The sequence below is a fragment of the Carassius gibelio genome, chromosome A1 (genome assembly GCF_023724105.1).
Source record: "Carassius gibelio isolate Cgi1373 ecotype wild population from Czech Republic chromosome A1, carGib1.2-hapl.c, whole genome shotgun sequence".
NCBI lineage: Eukaryota > Metazoa > Chordata > Actinopteri > Cypriniformes > Cyprinidae > Carassius > Carassius gibelio.
In genome coordinates, this window is record NC_068371.1 from 33,241,431 (window position 1) to 33,259,749 (window position 18,319).

At 33.4% G+C, this 18,319-nt stretch overlaps 1 protein-coding gene across 1 annotated transcript in view; it reads left to right on the forward strand.

Annotated features, from left to right (window-relative positions):
- The window catches only part of LOC128020811 (NACHT, LRR and PYD domains-containing protein 3), a 638,518-nt gene that overhangs the window by 28,894 nt on the left and 591,305 nt on the right, over window positions 1–18,319 (forward strand). The window lies entirely within an intron of this gene.

Here is an 18,319-nt window from a genome sequence, read left to right on the forward strand (position 1 = left end):
GTCATTCCTTTCAAGTCACAAACAAGTCTTGAGTCAAATCCCAAGTCCTCAAAGAGTTAAAGTCAATGAGATAATTAAGTGACTAATTAAATGATAATTCTGCATTAGAGATGAACACCTGCTGTTAACAATCAACATCACTGAAGAAAAGAGAAACACAAGAACTACAATTGACTTTAAGCACAGCCTTGGATGAAATCAACTGGAAGAAAAAAAAAAAAAAAAAAAAAAAAAACTTTGTCACCATAATCGTGGTGAATCCACCATCATGGAGATCAGTGTTTGCTTTAGTTGGGCTCTTGACCCTCTTAATAATTCAAAGTAATTTGCTTTTAAACACTTGCTGTTGTGTTACGTAGTAAACATTAACACATTGCTGAATTAAAAGCTTGAAGTAGAAAACTGAATTGCCCTTTTTTTATCTAAAACATTTTAATTAACTTCATGAAGGTGTCTCTCTTTGGTTTGTTAAATTATGTTCAGCAATTACTGAACTACAAAAAAGTCCTATTAAACAAATATTATTGTAATGCTTAAATATTGGGGGAAAAAATTGTACAGGCTCGGGATTTTAGACATGAGCACTTATCATATGATCCTCAACAGTGGTTACAATAATTATTCATGCTACAGTGCATAATCAAGAGTTTTTACTATGGTGTTACCCAGCATGCACTTCAACTTGAAGTGTTTTGTTGATTGTCACCATTGTTGAGATTCATATGCTGGGTCATGATGTCTGTGCGTCTTATTAGGAAAAGATTTCGAAAAAATGTATATTTATTACATACATTAGGAAATGTATTCATTATAGTGATTAAACCAACGGTTCCACAAGGTAGGTTATTTAAAAACTGAACATTTGTTAATAATAAATACATAAAATTGTTTTGGAAATAAACAGGCTGATGCCTAATAATTACTTCATCATGTAAAAGGAGCTAGTAACGGTTTTCTGCAAAGCACAGATCGCACTGTTTTATAACAGCACATGTACTTTTACAGAGAAATATCTAACATAAGAAACCAAAGGTCAAGAGCCCAACTGAAGCAAACACTGATCTCAATGATGGTGGCATAATTTTAACCAATAAAACATCAGCATCTGATCCTCTGTAACGCACAATAATGGCAGGTGTTCATCAGTAATGCACAATCATCATTTAATTAGTCTCTTAATTATCTCATTGACTTTAACTCTTTGAGGACTTGGGATTTGAGTTGAGACTAGTTTGTGACTTGGAAGGAATGACTTGTTTCCTCCTCTGGTGAAATCAGCTGCTGAGTTCATGGGTGGAGCAAAAATGTGGCAGGACTTTTACTTTCTGACCCCTGGACTCTCCACCTCTGATCGTCTGCTTTATTTTTCTGTCTGCGCTGATTTAACACTCGATTCACTAAATGAATTGTGTCCAAACACTCACAGTATCGCTGCTGAACACAGTTGATCTGGCTCTAATTCAGTCTTTCAGGAGCTTCAGAGCTTCAATCTGCTGCTTGATCACTAGAACATCTTCATCAGCATCTCTTCTTCTGAAGAGATGCTCTTTTCTGCTTTATTATTTCTCCAGCAGCACAACAGCTTTATATGACAGGAGCCACACAGCTGTCTCTCAAATATCATTCCCCTCACTGTCTGCTGAGTTTCATTCATATAGTGCTTTATATTCAATCACAAACTAGTCTCTTAACATCTTACTCTGAAAGCTTTGAGTTACAAAGAGAAGCAGTATTTCTGTAACAGAAGTTTTGTGTTCATTTAAATAAGCCCAGAGTAAATCAGTCTAGAAGAGGGAATTATTAATATATTGAGCAGCTTCTACAGTTAAAGATACAACTTTATTTAATTGTTATACCATTAATAATGAACTGAATTCATTGGTCCTAAACTAGTTTAGTATTTACATTAATAATCAATCTGGGTTATTGTTGTTTTTAAAGAAAACAGTTTCAATGTTGTTTATGAACTAGCATCACTAGCTAGCCGCCGATCGTTAGCATGATAGTGTGTACTTAGTGTTTAAATGTATAATTACATGTCTAGAGACTCTTCTGGGATTACAGGATCAGCATATAAAATGATGTTGTTAAGTGTTATTAAATATAATGAAGCTGTAAGAGAATGCTGCTGTCATTATTTATGGTGATTGCAGTTCTTTTATTTCTCAGTTTCTGATAAGAACGAGGCAGGAGAGGTTTCTGTGAGGGTCTCAAGAGGGTCCACATATATAGCACAAGGTTTCAGCAGAAGTTTTGGAGCTGGCTTCTCTTTATACAGAAGCTCTAAAGAAGTCTGTGTGCATGTAGTCCATGGTCAGGTGTTTGTACACAGCAAAATCCCCAGTGTTAATTTAACACTCTGAGTGTGGATTATATAAACACTGAAGCAGTGTTAAAAGTAACACTGAAGCAGAGTTGAAGTTAATGAGATAATTAAGAAGTTAATTGAGTTATGATTGACCATTATTGAAGACACCTGATGTTAACAAGCAGAATCACCAAACGAGAAAATCACAATTTGTGTGTCACCATTATAGTGGTCAGTGTTTGCTTTAGTTGGGATCTTGACCCTTCAGTTATTATCTTTAGATTTTGTGTGGCTGTGATAACTGAGTTACACCATACAGACAGACCACAGCAAAGGCAATCTTATGGTATTGATTGCGGTTTGGACTAATTGTCATGGATTGACCTGAATGCCTGAGTTCAGGTTTCTTTACTGTGTACATAAATAAGATGGATAAAAAAGTGATCCAGCATTTTTTGCCATAGTACGACATGCTTTTAAAACTTAGTTCTACATAAAGAAAGAGTTCTTTTGTTTAGACACACAGACATCAAGAATCAGCGTGAGCATCACAACAACGGTGACCATCAAAAAAGCATGTTGTAGCCAATAAAAACTCATCCATGGCTCCCATCATGCATTGCGGCATGAATAAATTATGAGCTGATCTGTCTTTTTAACTTTTTATTCTAACTATATTTTATTTTTGCTGTTTTTATGTGAATTTTTAGTATCTAGTTTTGTGATGTTCAGAGTAGATCCGTTTATCTGGATATGCTGTTTGTCACCGTTTTTGAGATTCATACGCTGATTCTTGTTATCTGTGTGTGCCTAAAATTAAAACTCTTTAATAAAAAAAAATCTGAATCACAGAATCACAAGAAATGCCTGCAAAATGTATAGAAAATACTGACTCTTTCGTTGTATAATCAAAGCTGTTACAATCAATAATGATCCATAAGAAGAGAAGAGACTGTAAAATAGTTCAGTGATTAAGGTCAAGCAACAATTACATTAAAACATAATCATCAACACCCAGTGATTTTTGCTCTTGGCTTGACAAACACACTTTTAATTTAAAAAGTCACAAGCCAAGATCCCAGCTAAATCAAACATTGACCACTATAATGGTGACACACAAATTGTGATTTTCTCATTTGGTGAGTCTGCTTGTTAACATCAGGTGTCTTCAATAATGGTCAATCATAACTCAATTAACTTCTTAATTATCTCATTAACTTCAACTCTGCTTCAGTGTTACTTTTAACACTGCTTCAGTGTTTATATAATCCACACTCAGAGTGTTAAATTAACACTGGGGATTTTGCTGTGTATATCATCAGATGGACCAACAGAGAGGATGTTTCTCCAGGACACTGCTACTTCATTCAGACGCAGGTAGAGCATCATCTGCTTGTTCAGGTGCGAGCTGGGAGAAGGACTGGGACCCTAATCAAGATCAACTGCTTAGTACTGGGTTTATTTAGTCAACCATTACTTCATCTGTCAAACCATCTTTAGTTTTAGTTAAAGTATGTGTTGGACAAGAGTCGTCCATCAGAAGAACTGATCATAAAGCAAGGCCAAATTGACCTGACATGAGAAGACTTCTGGAGCCTGGGTTTAAGACATGCATGGATCTAATGTGTCTTCATTTACTGCACAAAAAAACTCATTCCTAGATAATGCATAATGTTACACACAGCAGCTTTGACAGGGATGTGATCGTTCTGTAATTCATTTCAGATCGGACATGTCTGCCTCAAGATTGTGGAAGAAGCTGCTTTATACTATTATATCTTCTTCTAGAAGTTTTCTTTTGGATGTATGCATGTTTAATAACTTATGTTTCCTCTATAAGGGACAGATATTCATATTGTTGACCTCTATGCTGTTCCCAGCTGGAAAGACAAAAATGTGCATTGTTTGCCTGTAAGGTTTTTTTTTCTCTCTATTGTGAATAGACACAGAAGTATGATAGTTTTTTTGCATGCATATTATTTTGTCACAATACTATTAGTGAAGCGTGAGCGTCGAGGATATGGTGCTGTTTCCAGCTTGGAGCTGCAGGAGGATGAATCTGATCACCATCTGCTCTGTGTTCAGTTTCTGTTCATCTTTCTAGTTGTAATATTTCCAAATTCAACAGGTAGGGTTAGTGAGTTTGATTTTCGTGGATATTAACAAACCCATTGATTGCAGGTTTTGTTTGTAGAGGGAAATACTTTTTCTTGATTCTATCCAGACGTGATATTTGGTTATAATTTCCAGAAGGAGCCTTGTTCTCAGACTTCAAGTTCATCAGAGTCTGGTTCTCAGCTACAGAACTGATCATGTAATTACACATTATGTGTTTTGTGTTGGGACTCTTTTAGGAGGAGCTGCAGTGATTCAGTTCAGTTGATGAGAGCTTTAGTCTTGAAGACGAGGACAGACTCTACAGATACAGCTTCAGGAACTCGCCTCTATTCAGTCACTGTTGGAGAAGTCCTACTAGAAAGATCTTCTACCAATCCTCAATCAGCTCTTATTGTAGGAGACCAGGGAGAGAGAGAATCAACTGAGGAATAAATCATTTGAGAAAAGATCGATTTGTGTGTTTCTTAGATTTTTTTTTTTTAGAATTGTTTTTATTATGCAAGTACAAAAAATAAAAAAAATACAGAGAGGCAGGTCAACTTGGTTTCCAGAAAATAAATAAATGCCTAAATAAATCAATAATAATTAATTTAATATATATATATATTTTTAAACAAGACAAAGGACAGTAGACAAGACAGACAAACCAAACACACACACACACACACATTACACTGGCGGTGCTCCTTGAGTGAACTAGAAAGAAAAGGGGAAATAATTTCACATTGCCATACTAGATTTACAATAAATAAATCAAATATAAATTGAGTTAAGCAAGCTATCGTTGGGCTCATTTTTGTGACTTATTTTTGTCCACTGATAGTTTTCTCGATGTTTAGGTAATATTTCATTAGGTTTTTCCATTTATCCAACCCTGGGCTATCTGTGTTTTTCCAATTCTGTACTACTACTTATAAACTAATGAGGAAAATATGAATGGCCATCCCATAGGATATTTCATATTATCACACTTTTATTTACAATGTTACACTTTGGAGTAAGCAGGTTTCTGGTGTAAATTCTCATTTCTGTCTCCAGATGTTAGAGAGCCATCTCTCAATATCAAACCAGGTCATCTTTATTTTTTCAAATAACAAAATGATCAACTTTCTTCCTGGAGAACGAGATGGATAATACATTATTTGGTTGTAGTTGATGATTTTCGATAAGCAGCCATGGGTCTTCATTAGTATTATTAATAATACGATCAATATAAAACATCTGGGCTGCTGTTTGATACAGTTCCATATTAGAGAAGTTTAACCTCCTTCCTTTGTAGAGCAAAACTATAGATTTATTTTTATTCTTGGGTTTTCTCCAGCCCAAATGAAAGATGTAATTATTTATTTATTAAAAAAGGGTTTTGGTGGTGTCAGTGTGATACATTGAAACAAATAAATAAACAACATCATCTTTACCAAATGTATTCTGCCAATTAGATTCAACTTGAGATCACTCTAATACAAGAAATACAAGTTCTAACATTATTTCTAAGATCCCTATTGGGCATAAACCCGGTCTGGTTATGATGGATAATGATATCAACACTAGTAAAAGAGCAATTCAATCAGTTTAATTACTGAAAGTGTTGTGACTTTATCTCATTAAATCTCCTGAAAGGATCTAATAGTGTAGTTGTGAGGCTTTAAAGCTGACAGAGGTATGTTGAGGTTAGAGACAGACAGAAAGTGTGGATGTAGAAACACTGCTTGTGAACAGCACATGCACACCTCAGGAACGGCCCTATAGACGGTTTCATCGGGCGCACGCGCCTGGACCTAAGTTAGAGAGGCTGTCATCACACATCTGTATTAGCATGACAGCGCTAACAGTGTGTTCTGCTGCAGGCATGAACTGGATCGGCCTCTGTAAGCTGCAGGAGCTGGACGTGTCCCACAACAGCCTGACAGAGCTGCCCTCCTCCATCCTGCACTGCCTGAAGGCCCTCAGCTCGCTCAACATCAGCAGAAACAAGCTCAGCCGCTTCCCCGACCCCTGGGCCTGTCCTCTGGATGTGATCACACACGTCCACTGCTGACCACTGGCCTCCATAATCAACATGCACTTACATACAGGGCCATAAGGAAAGCACATATCACGTGAAACATTGTGATGCCTCTACAAGACAAACATGCATCAATTTCAGCAGCATCTGAAGTGATTTTGGGTTAAATGAATGCCAGGTTTATGCATTATCAGTGAATAGCTCTGTATGTTTTGTCAGCATATGATGGTTATCAGGGATCATTTTCCCCTCAGAAAATCTGCAAAGCTTCAAACAACCAGATCGAGTTTCTTCCTGACACCATCTCCATCTTCTGGAAGACGCATCTGAGGGAAGTGGACATCTCCGAGAACGTCCTCAAAATTCAGTTAAATATATATATATATATATATATATATATATATATATATATATATATATATATATATATATATATACAATTTTTATATATATTTTTTTTAATCAAATATATAATTGTTTATTTTTTTTTAATCAAATAAGCAGGATTTTACACAAACGCTGGACAGGGTTATAATCTTGAACATTTATAAGAATAAAAATAAATAAAGATGAAATAAAATAGAAACATTAGAAAAACTTATTTTAGTTATTTGCCAAGGCATTTCTAATATTCTTTATTTGTTGAAGGACAAAAATTACTAAAAAAATATTAAAAATAATAAATTATATATATATATATATATATATATCTCCCTGTGTGGCTAAACTGTAGACCAAAGGACTGTACAATTAGTTAAAAAAATATAATTATATATATATATATATATATATATATATATATATATATATATATATATATATATATATATATATATATATATATATATATATATATTATTTATGTATATATACACAGACTCAATAAATAAACTTAATAAATAATTAGACATAAATATAAAATACAGCTACAAAATCAACAATCCAAAGCCATCAAAACCATATAATTTTTCAAATGTAAATGACAAAAGCACCAAAAAAAAAAAAAAAATTAAAATATTTTTTTTTAAATGAAAATAAATATTTTGTAAATATATGGTTATATTTATCTATATATATATATATATATATATATATATATATATATATATATATATATATATATATATATATATATATATATATATATATATAAATATAATCATATATACACAAAAGTAACACTGGATCCAAAAAAAAAAAAAAACCCTGAATAATTGTTTAACACCAATGCCTAATGCAAAATTAAATAAGTACAATTAAAATCTGGATAGTGTCAGTGTTGTAAAAGGCAACCAAAACTCTTAAGTAATTTTTGGTAATTGAAATAAAACTTAAAAAGAAAATTTTGATTTAAAAAAATAAAAATAAAATAAAAAATAACAGCTAATTCATATAAACAGGTTTAAGATACTAAAATAAATTACATCTAAGGAAAAAACTATAATAATAAAAATAATAATAATAATAATAAAAATCCCTAACAAAATTTCTAAAACTTATAATGAAATAAAAATAAAATGAAAGCTGAACATATCAGCATAAACTATTACAAATAATTTTGGTAATTGAAATAAAGCTAAAATCAAATCAAATGCTACACTAAAAATAAAGGGAAATTAAATAGAAATATTTATAAATACATGAAACAACTAAAATGATAAAAGTGCATCATAGACTTATTAAAACCAAAACTGAATTTAAAAATAAAAGCCAATTTTAAATATTAAATCATTTTATAACGGTATATAGAGGGCATATTTATGGGGCTCAATAATAGGAGAAACATCAAACTGTGTCTGTCAAATCAATAAATGCAATTATAAAACACAAAATAAAATGCACTGTAGAGCTTCAAAGCAGAAATGTGATGTTTATATAAATGATTTAATAAATAATGTGTCTTTTTTTTCTAGTTATGCACAACATTGAAATGTCTCCATCATAACAGTACTTTGCATGTAGTCATATTAACATCACTTTCTGGGATCAGTGTGAAAGCTAAGGGTTAACAGTCTTTAAATGACCACGACGGGAGTTTAAAGACTAGATATTGAGAAAGCATTTATCCTCTGAATCTGAATTGAGTGTGAATGGAGGCAGTAAGCAGATGCTGGGGGGCATCAGATCAGTTTGAGCCTCTCTGTACCTTCTCATCATAGACGATCCCGGGCCGGATCTCAGGAGCCTGGTACCCAGGTGTGCCCTCGTGGAAGGACTGGCGCGAGATGCCGTAGTCGTTCACAGAGTCGTCCAGCTCCAGAGACCACACCAGGATGTTGTCAGACTTGAGGTGGCAGAAGATGATGTTGTTCTTGTGCAGATACGCCAGGCCTGTGACGATCTGAAGGTGAGCATGTGACCCAGCGGCACGTACTGAGAGCCTGAGGAGCGGCGAACAGTAACCTCAGTCTGTTTCTCTCACAGACAGAGAGCAATGACAACACGTGTTTCTACTACATAATTAAGATGAAACAATATTTGAGCGTGTAATGTTTTTCTGCCGACTGTTGAGTCGTTCGTTTAGTAACAGCGTGCACTTATGTGGTCTGATTTCAGTGATGTAGGAACAAAACGGGAATATGTTTCTAATACAGTGTGGAATTACTAATGAGGTTCAGCTAATTGCTTTACTCACAAACCGTGACCTTTCAACTTTCTCTTTGAAGAGACGTACAGTAATTCCAGTCCTAATGAGCTTTAACTTGTTTTGACATGTTTACTTGCAGATCAACTTTATTTATTCAGACTAACAACTGCATCAGCAATTTTTCCATCTTATTCTTCAACCATAAGTATTTAAACCGGGTTATTTGTGCATCGGTGACCAAAATCTGACCAGAATATTGTTATTTTTCCTGCAAATTCAGCAGGAGATTTAATCATCGTGAATATCATTCCAGTTTTTGGAAAGTGCATTCAATTAAAGATTTCATAAAATGAATGGTTTGTCATCTTTACATTTTAAAAACTCAAAAGTCACATCATAAGCACACAAGAATGCCTTTTTTTAATAAAACAGCAAACAAAATACTTCAGATTGGTGATGATTATTCAAATATACAACTATCTGATAAGTCTGACATTTTTATTATTTATATACTGTTATAGTTTTCATTTATATTTTCTGTTGTCATGTTTTGTCATTTTTTATTCATTTACTTTTTTATTACATATACTAAGTTCAGATTTTTTTAAATATGAATAGTTACATGTACACATATTTTAAGCGTTATATTAGTATTGCCTACATAATATTGGTATTACTATTATAATTAAGTAAATATTATTTGTTTTTTCTTCACAGTTGAAAAGTATCAATAGAAAATGGAGCCATTTATATTTTTCTATAATTATAAATTATAAGTTATCAATAATGATCGTGTATATAAATATATAATTGTAATTTTAATTGCATTACACAATTTTCTTTTGACAATTTTTCCTGCAAATGTTCAACAGCGATAACTAAAAAAAGTAAAAAAAAATAAATAAAAAAATAATAATACTTAATTCCCTATAATATATCAATACTTAAACTAATTTTATACTTATTTAATATTTGTATGTATAAATACATGGGGTTGCATGATCAAAAAATGAGTTAATTAGTAATTCAGCATAAATTTGCAGTCTACAAGTGCTGTTTACTTAGCTCACTTGACTTAAGAACAGAGCTACTGTTATATAATACTACTTTATTTTTTATTAAAAGTCAATGTGAAATCCAAATCAGCCCATTCTTAACACGTTCCTGATTTCAATTTGAACAACTTATCAGATTTATAAATTCATGGCAATTTTACAAAAGCATCTTTACTTCACTTCTAATAAAATCAAGTCTTGCCCTACATTTTTTCCATTAAAGTGGAACGTGAACATGTTTCAGCTAGAGTTGCTTTGGATATAATTTCCCAAGAAACATTGGAAGTCACTTATATATATAAATATATACTATTGTTTACATGTCTGGGTTGCATAGATATAGACAAATGGATATAGACATAGATTATAATATAATATAATAATAAACAAAAATAAATATAGTTTAGCTGGTAATTCAATGCAAAAAGATTAATATTAATATTAAGTAAGTGTAATTAAATGCATGTATTAAATGCATGAAATACAATTATTTTTACTTTTTATTTGTGACTAGATGGATGCAAACCAAAAGATACTATTACTTTTATTCTATTACCAAAAAAAAAAAACCCAGACAATTTCCTATGAAATATTGCAGTTTCCATACTTGAATGGAACAAGTCGAATTTTGAATCCATTTACAGGTCGTTCCTCCAGGAAATGACAACACTAATATTAGATTTGAATTTGATGGATCCTGTGATGATTTGTGGTTTTTAGCTGGCTTTTGTCACATTAAAACCATGTGATCTGGAAAATGGTAGGATGAGATTCATTTGACAGTTTTATTCTTCTTCTTCTTGCAACTGAAACATTTCAGCACTTTCTTAATTTCTAAATCTAACTGTGAATCATTTATAAGCTGTTCCTGCGTCCTCAATATCACTCTCCATCCCGCTAACTGACAAAAACTGGTTCCTTTATGACATCACCCTCCAGGAAGTGACATCATTTTGGTGGGAAAACAACAGGAATTACTTCTGCCTTTATGAGCATTGTATTTGATCTGTGATCTTGTTTTGTGGTTTTTAGCTGGTTTTCATCACTTTATACACACCGTAACTGGTGTGACAATGTAAAAAAAGGTCAAGAGACGGTTAAAAGTGTAACTGTTCTCATACCGTGACGGGAAGTGGGTCATGAAGAGCTCGGGCACCCGCTCCTGTAGCGGGACGGGTTTGGGGTGTTTGGGGCAGGTGATGTGCTCCTGGTCCACGGCTGCCAGGACGCAGTCCTCCATGTTGAAGTAGTGGATGCTGCTGTATCTGGAGCGGGACAGAGGCATTGGGTCGGACCCTCGGGGCCCAGAGCTGCAGTACGGACAGGGAGCATACTGCTCAATGAGACGAGAGCCGTCGCTCTCACTCCCCGTCATCGCTGGACAAACACTGAACATCATGTGCATGCTAATCAGAAATGCATGCTGCTCATGTCCATTTAAAAAGACATTAATCATGGCTTCATCAAAAGGGCTCCAGAGAAAAAGGCAGATTTGAATGATTATTAAAATAAAAAGAATCTACTTTTATTTATAGTGACTGCTTCAAAAGAAATCTTGCTGAAATAAAACTATATAAAAATGCCAAACAAACAATTAATAAATAATATTACTATATATATATATATATATATATATATATATATATATATATAAAGCCTCTCTCTGAGCAAAGACATCAAGATGAATAATTAATGTTGTAAAAAAGGCTGAAAATTAAACTAATAATACATGATAATAATAATAAAAAAACAATTAAAATAGAAAATAATAAAACTATTAAATTCAATTACTATAAAAATACTCTTTTAAGCCATATCTGAATAAATATATAAATATCATGATGTATATTAAATGTTGTCACGAGGCTTAAACATAAAGAAATAAAGAATGAAAAAATATAAAAAATGAAAAATAAATAAATATATAATATAGTATAAAATCACCCTTTTATGTAATTTCTGAAAAAAAATATATATATTAAGATGTATTTTTTGTTTAGTTAAAAGACTTAAAAAATACAAATAATAATAATAATAATAAACAATTACCATAAAGTAATAAGTAAACAAACCACTCGTTTAAGCCATCAATAATACTATTACTAATAATAATAATAAATTAAATACATATATATATATATATATATATATTGAGCTATATATTCAGTTTTGTCAAAAGGCTGAAAAATAAATCTATAATAATAATAATAATAATAATAATTGATTTTAAATAATGACAAAAAATCTATAAATGACAAAAAAAGACTTTTAAGCACTTAGTGAGAAAATCCATATATCTGAAGTGTGTGTGTAGTAGAATATCTCCAGTGAAAGCCACACACACACAATCAGAATTGCATGCATGTGCTAATAATCTCAGCAGCAGTGAGTTTGTTTCTCCACAGACATTGTGTGCGGTGTCACATGTGAAGTGCTGCTGGAGCAGGTGTGTGCTGTCATTAACAGGCTTTCTGTGGACTAATGAATCACTCATGATCCCAGTGTGTGTGTGATGTTTGTCTGACTGACAGCGTGTTAATACTGTAAACTCCCACAGTGCAACATTAACACCATGCTGCAACAAACAGCTGCACATCCATATTAATAACCTACGGTTATGGGTTTAGGATGTTTCTCAAGACATCATCACGTTCATCGTGACACGGCTTTGATTTCCGTCTTATGTTCACAAGTGATGTTGGTACTTCTGTTTTGCATCAAAACTGTTTCATCATCTCAGTCTAGTGCTGTTTTTGAATACTACGGGTCCTGTCTAATCATTGTTGAAATAATATTACTATAAAAGCAGGTAGTTAAGACTCTCTGTTCCCCATTTGAAGCTGATTGGATGTCCAGAAGATGCACGTTCTGTATAAATGCTGCACTGCATTGCACTGAAGGTGAACATCTGATCAGCTCATGCATTCAGTGGAGTGTATGTATCACACCCAGCAGGAGATGTACAACATCTAGAGGCGTCCTCACCAGGAAACCACTGCTCTATGAGAGCGTTCACCATCGCTGAGAAATCCCTGGTCTCCGACTGACAGATAATCTTGATGCCTCCGCTTTTCTTCTTCTTCCAGTTCAGGTCAGACGACTCCACGCTGTGGAGGAGAAACACACTCACTCTCTTCTTATCAGATACTACTATAGTTTCAACTCATATTTGAGAAGTTGCAATGTTATCTTTATTATTTTGTATTATTATGTTTATTTTAACACTCGCTATACATCTATATATTTATATATATTTTCTCAGAAATGGTATGAAATAGTAACTGTTTCATTGCTTATTTAGTAATATTTATTAATCGTTTATCATAAACACATGTGTCCTTTGCAGAGGAGCGAATCCCATAATGCTCTGCAGCAAAATACGAACAAGATACAACATTATTTTACTGTCATTAATCTACTATTATAGTATTTATTATTATTTTGAGTTGGCTTTTATTTTCAGATTTTCAATGTAATTTTAGTTTAAGTTTTGTTGTGCTTTGTAATGTTTAATACTTTTTTTGTATTTCATATTTAGCTTTCATTCATTTCATTTCAGTTAGTCGTCAAAGCAACATTTAGATTTTTCATCATAATAAAGTTTCTTTTATTTTTTTTATCATTATTTATTTATTTGTTTGTCTGTTTTTCAGTCGTTTTACATCAAATATGACATTCATGCTTTTTCTCAGAAAATACATTCTCACTTTTTTCTTTTTTTACTTTTTATTGTTTATTTAGTAACATTTATTTTATAATAATATTTTAATTTCAAAGAACAAAAGCATGTTTTTAGTTGAAACTAACAACAGCGGATGAATTCAATGAGAGAAATGTTGAATCTTAATCTGAAAGCCAGAAACAAACCCTTGCTAACCTCAGATATCCGCCGTCGAAGGTGACTAGCAGCCCTTCTCTCCAGTAGATGGTCTGACTGATCACCGTACTGTGGTTCCTCGGGCTCTTCGTGACCCTCTTGGTCTCCAATGCCTGTTACGAAAAATCACAAAGACATTTTACAGTCATGGAAATCAGTCGACTGAAACACGGCCTCAACGACACTTTCACCTGAGGACTCATGTAAGGAATCATTAAGAAACACAGATGCAAGCAGCATCTACATGGTTAAACCTCCAATGGGATACTGAATGACTCACTGAGCAGATTTGATCGCTTTATAACTTTTTACCAGTAGGTGGCACTACACATGTGCATGACATCCTCAAGAAAGAGTGTGTGTCAATAGACAAAAGCTCTGCAGAGATAATGACTCACTTCCTGTTTGGTGTCTCCACCAGCAAAACTGTTAAGGCTTTTCTGGAGAATAAAATCCAGTAACTCAATCTGTGTGGTTTTGTCTTTGTCTGTGTGTGACCTGAACCAATTTTGGTGAAGATTCAACAAACACTGTAAGAGGAAAAGAGAGGACAAAAAAAATAAAAAATACGCAAAACCGGTATAATAATAATTTAATATTTACAGTCATACTATAAATAAAATACACAAAGTTGTATAAATAAAATAATATATTATTTCTTGCTTAATAATACTTGCTTTTTAATTTTACAGAAACATATAACAAATCTTGTTTATTTTTATTTAAAAACAACAGTAATATAATTAATACAATGTAATATTATATTATAATACATATTGTATTATATTTCATTTTATTTTATAATATATATTATTTTGTACAATAAATATAATATAATATAAAATAATATTATGATTATAGTCATAGTCAATTAATAACATTTTGCTTAATAGTTTTAACAACAATAATACTGATACACTGTAAACCCTAATGTAGCCTTGACTTAAATCAAGTAATGTTGACTAAACATTACTTAAAATTTTGCATTTTGGCCCTGTCACTTAAAAATATAAGTTAATTTAACTAATTTACCTTAAAAATGCATAAACTTATGATTTCAAGTGTTGTGAGCTCAAAATCATGAGTAATCCTTTCGAAAAACTCAACGTCACTCTGTTCTTCCTTTAATGTGATTGGCCATGGGAGAAATTCTGCCTAGCAACAAGAGAACAAAAGCACTGATTGGTGGGTTACAAAATTTGTCCTTTTGGTCTGTTTGGTTGCTGAACTACAATTCAAGAGGAAGTTTTTCTTTGTGTACTATGTTCACTGACTAAAATTATGTAGATATAAAGTTGTTTTGCATGATTTCTACTGGTGAAATATGTTAATTTAAATCCTTTGAACAAATGATTTTGAGATGATTATTGAAACGACAACTTAAGTATTTGATGAAGTGGCCCAATCGTTTTCCTTTGAGAGAAAGAACATGGCAGCTAAAGTTACTGCTTAACTCTTTAGATCGAAAACCCTAATAAGTTGAATGAACTAAAATTATTGAGTAAAATTGTTGCCTCAATTTAATTGAGTAATGGAGTCCCCCAAAACTTACATATTTAAGTTTATTTAACTTGACGGTTTTGTAGATTGTACTTAAATCACTCAGTTCACCAAACTTGATGCTAATTTAATGTACTTAAACAATAATGTTCACTTAACTTGGTACTAATTTCAAGTGTACTTATATATTTAAGTACAACTTATATATATATATAACTCAACATGTAAATTTAACTGAAAATTATGTTCTTATTTTTGACAGCACACTGAAGTAAAACAAATAACAGCATATTTAAACTTTGACCTTTTGACAAACTGTCACAATATTTATGAAAATACAGTAAACCCTATACTGCACTGTAAAAAAAAAGAAAGTATTTTTGTCTTTGCAGACATTGAAAAGACATCCACTGAGGAGAGAATGTTTTTATGACGTCTTTTTAAAATGTTTTTTATGTCTTCTGTACATCCGATATAGACGTTCACATATCCTCCTTACAAGGTTCTGTCACTTTATTTCTGTCAGACATCTAGAGAAGCTCTTATTCAGAATTAACAGAGGTTTAAATGTGCATACTTGATTCATTTGAAGTCACCATTGTGGTGGAAAATGTTTGGTTTAGTTGGGATCTTGGTCCAGATACTTCTTATGTTCGCTTGTCTCTTGCTGCTATGACAGTATATTTTAAAATGCTGTTTTTGTGGTGAAGAAAGACAAAGTTTAAAAGAGCTCAGGTGTTATCAGCTCTTCGTTGGTGTAAGCTTGTCTCTTGCTGCTGTAACTTGTGTTGTAAAACACTGTTACTGTGGCAAAGAGAGTTGAGATCTAACATACACATATCTTGCTTGTAATGGTGACTAATTATAGTAAAATAAAATGTATTGCTGCAACTATGGATATACTTTTATGGATATAAACTTTGTAGATAAAACAATGTACTTACTTTTAGAAAACCGATCACGTCGTCACAAACAGACATCAAGATTTTGGATATGCATCACATCAATGGTGACAATCAGAACAAAAAAGGCTGGAAAATAAGGATGAGTTTGTGCTATGGAGCTCTTCTGTTTGTCACCATTATTGTGATGCATATGCTAAATCTAGAAGTCTGTGTGTGTGAGTACTTAATTGATTCTTTTACTCAAATTATTTCAAACGCATTCATTTCGTCCATCTTTAAAATAAGTATTTTACTCCTGGTGCCTGTTAAAAATATCAAACAAAACTTATTTTATGATCTCAAATACGTATTATGTGATGACTTTCTCAACAACAAAAAACATCAAATAACACCTGAGCTCATTTAAATTTGTCTTTTCTCACCACAAAAACAGCGTTTTAAAATACACCAATACAGCAGCAAGAGACAAATTAACCCAAGAAGTAACTGGACCAAGATCCCAACTAAACCAAACACTTTCCACCACAATGGTGACTTCAAATGAATCAAGTATCAACATTTAAACCTCTGAGGGATTTAGGTAGTCTACAAAACCGTCAAGTTAAATAAACTTAAAAATGTAAGTTTTGGGAGACTCCATTACTCAATTAAATTGAGGCAACAAGTTTACTCAATAAATTTAGTTCAGTCAACTTATTAGGGTTTTCAGTGTACCTTGGCCACATTGTGTCTAGAAATGGCTTTGCTACAGACCGGGCAAAGATTGAAGCTGTGAAATCATGGCCACGCCCAGAAAATATCACTGCTCTTCGTTCCTTCCTTGGTTTCTGTGGATATTACAGACGTTTTGTAAAAGATTTCTCCCGAGTCTGTTATCCACTCAACCAGTTGCTTCAGGGTTGTATTGTGGCTGGGAAGACAGGGAAAGAGGCAAAGAAAAATAAAGACATCAAAGAGCAGAGGTAAGCACAAGCAGGCACAGCAACAAAAGATTGGTACCATCCTTCTGAGACTTTTGGGGCTAGGTGGGACAAAGACTGTGAGAAAGCTTTTGAGGCTTTAAAGATAAGTCTTACAGAGGCGCCTGTGCTGGCAATCGCCAACCCAAAACACTGCTTGCCACCACAGTCCAAGCTGTCTGTCACATGTCCAAAGTCAGAGTACCTCACTGTCGCCGGTGCAGAGTGCTAGATCTCATGGGCTCATCAAAAGACGCTGTGCCCAGAGCCTATTGCAACTTGTAATTTTTGAATACTCAGCAGTTGCCCAAATTGAGCGCAGCAGAAATCTCAAATTCTCAGCAGGAAGACCCGTGCATTGGAGAAGTGTGGCGTGCTTTCATTCAGAAAAGTGCTAATCACTCCAACAAAGAAAAACATCCTGATGTGTCTCTGTTGTTAAAAGAGTGGGAGAAGCTAATGGTCAGAGACTCTGTGTTGTATATAACGAGCCATCCACCAAACAAACCAGCTTGACGGCAGCTGTTGCTCCCACAAGAGTTCAGAACAACTGTGCTCCAGTCGTTGCATGACAAATCGGGCCATTTGGGGTTTGACAAGACATATGGCCTGATACGAGAGAGGTTTTACTGGCCCCGCATGAAAGTTCAGATTGAAAGGTCCGAGGTGTATTCAGAGAAAGACGCTGCCTAAGAGAGTTGCTGAGTTGTCCCATCTTAACACTGATGGACCAATGGATCTTGTCTGTATGGATTTTCTGACGATTGAGCCTGACTCCAGAAATATCTGCAATGTGCTTGTAGTTACAGATCATTACACGAGATATGCTAAAGCTTTTGCAACTAAAGATCAAAAGGCATCGACTGTCGCTAAGGTTCTGTGGGAACAGTACTTTGTCCACTATGGTCTGCCAAGAAGGATGCACTCAGATCAAGGCAGGGATTTTGAAAGTCGCCTTATCCATGAACTGTTGAGCATGCTTGGCATAAAGAAATCCAGAACCAC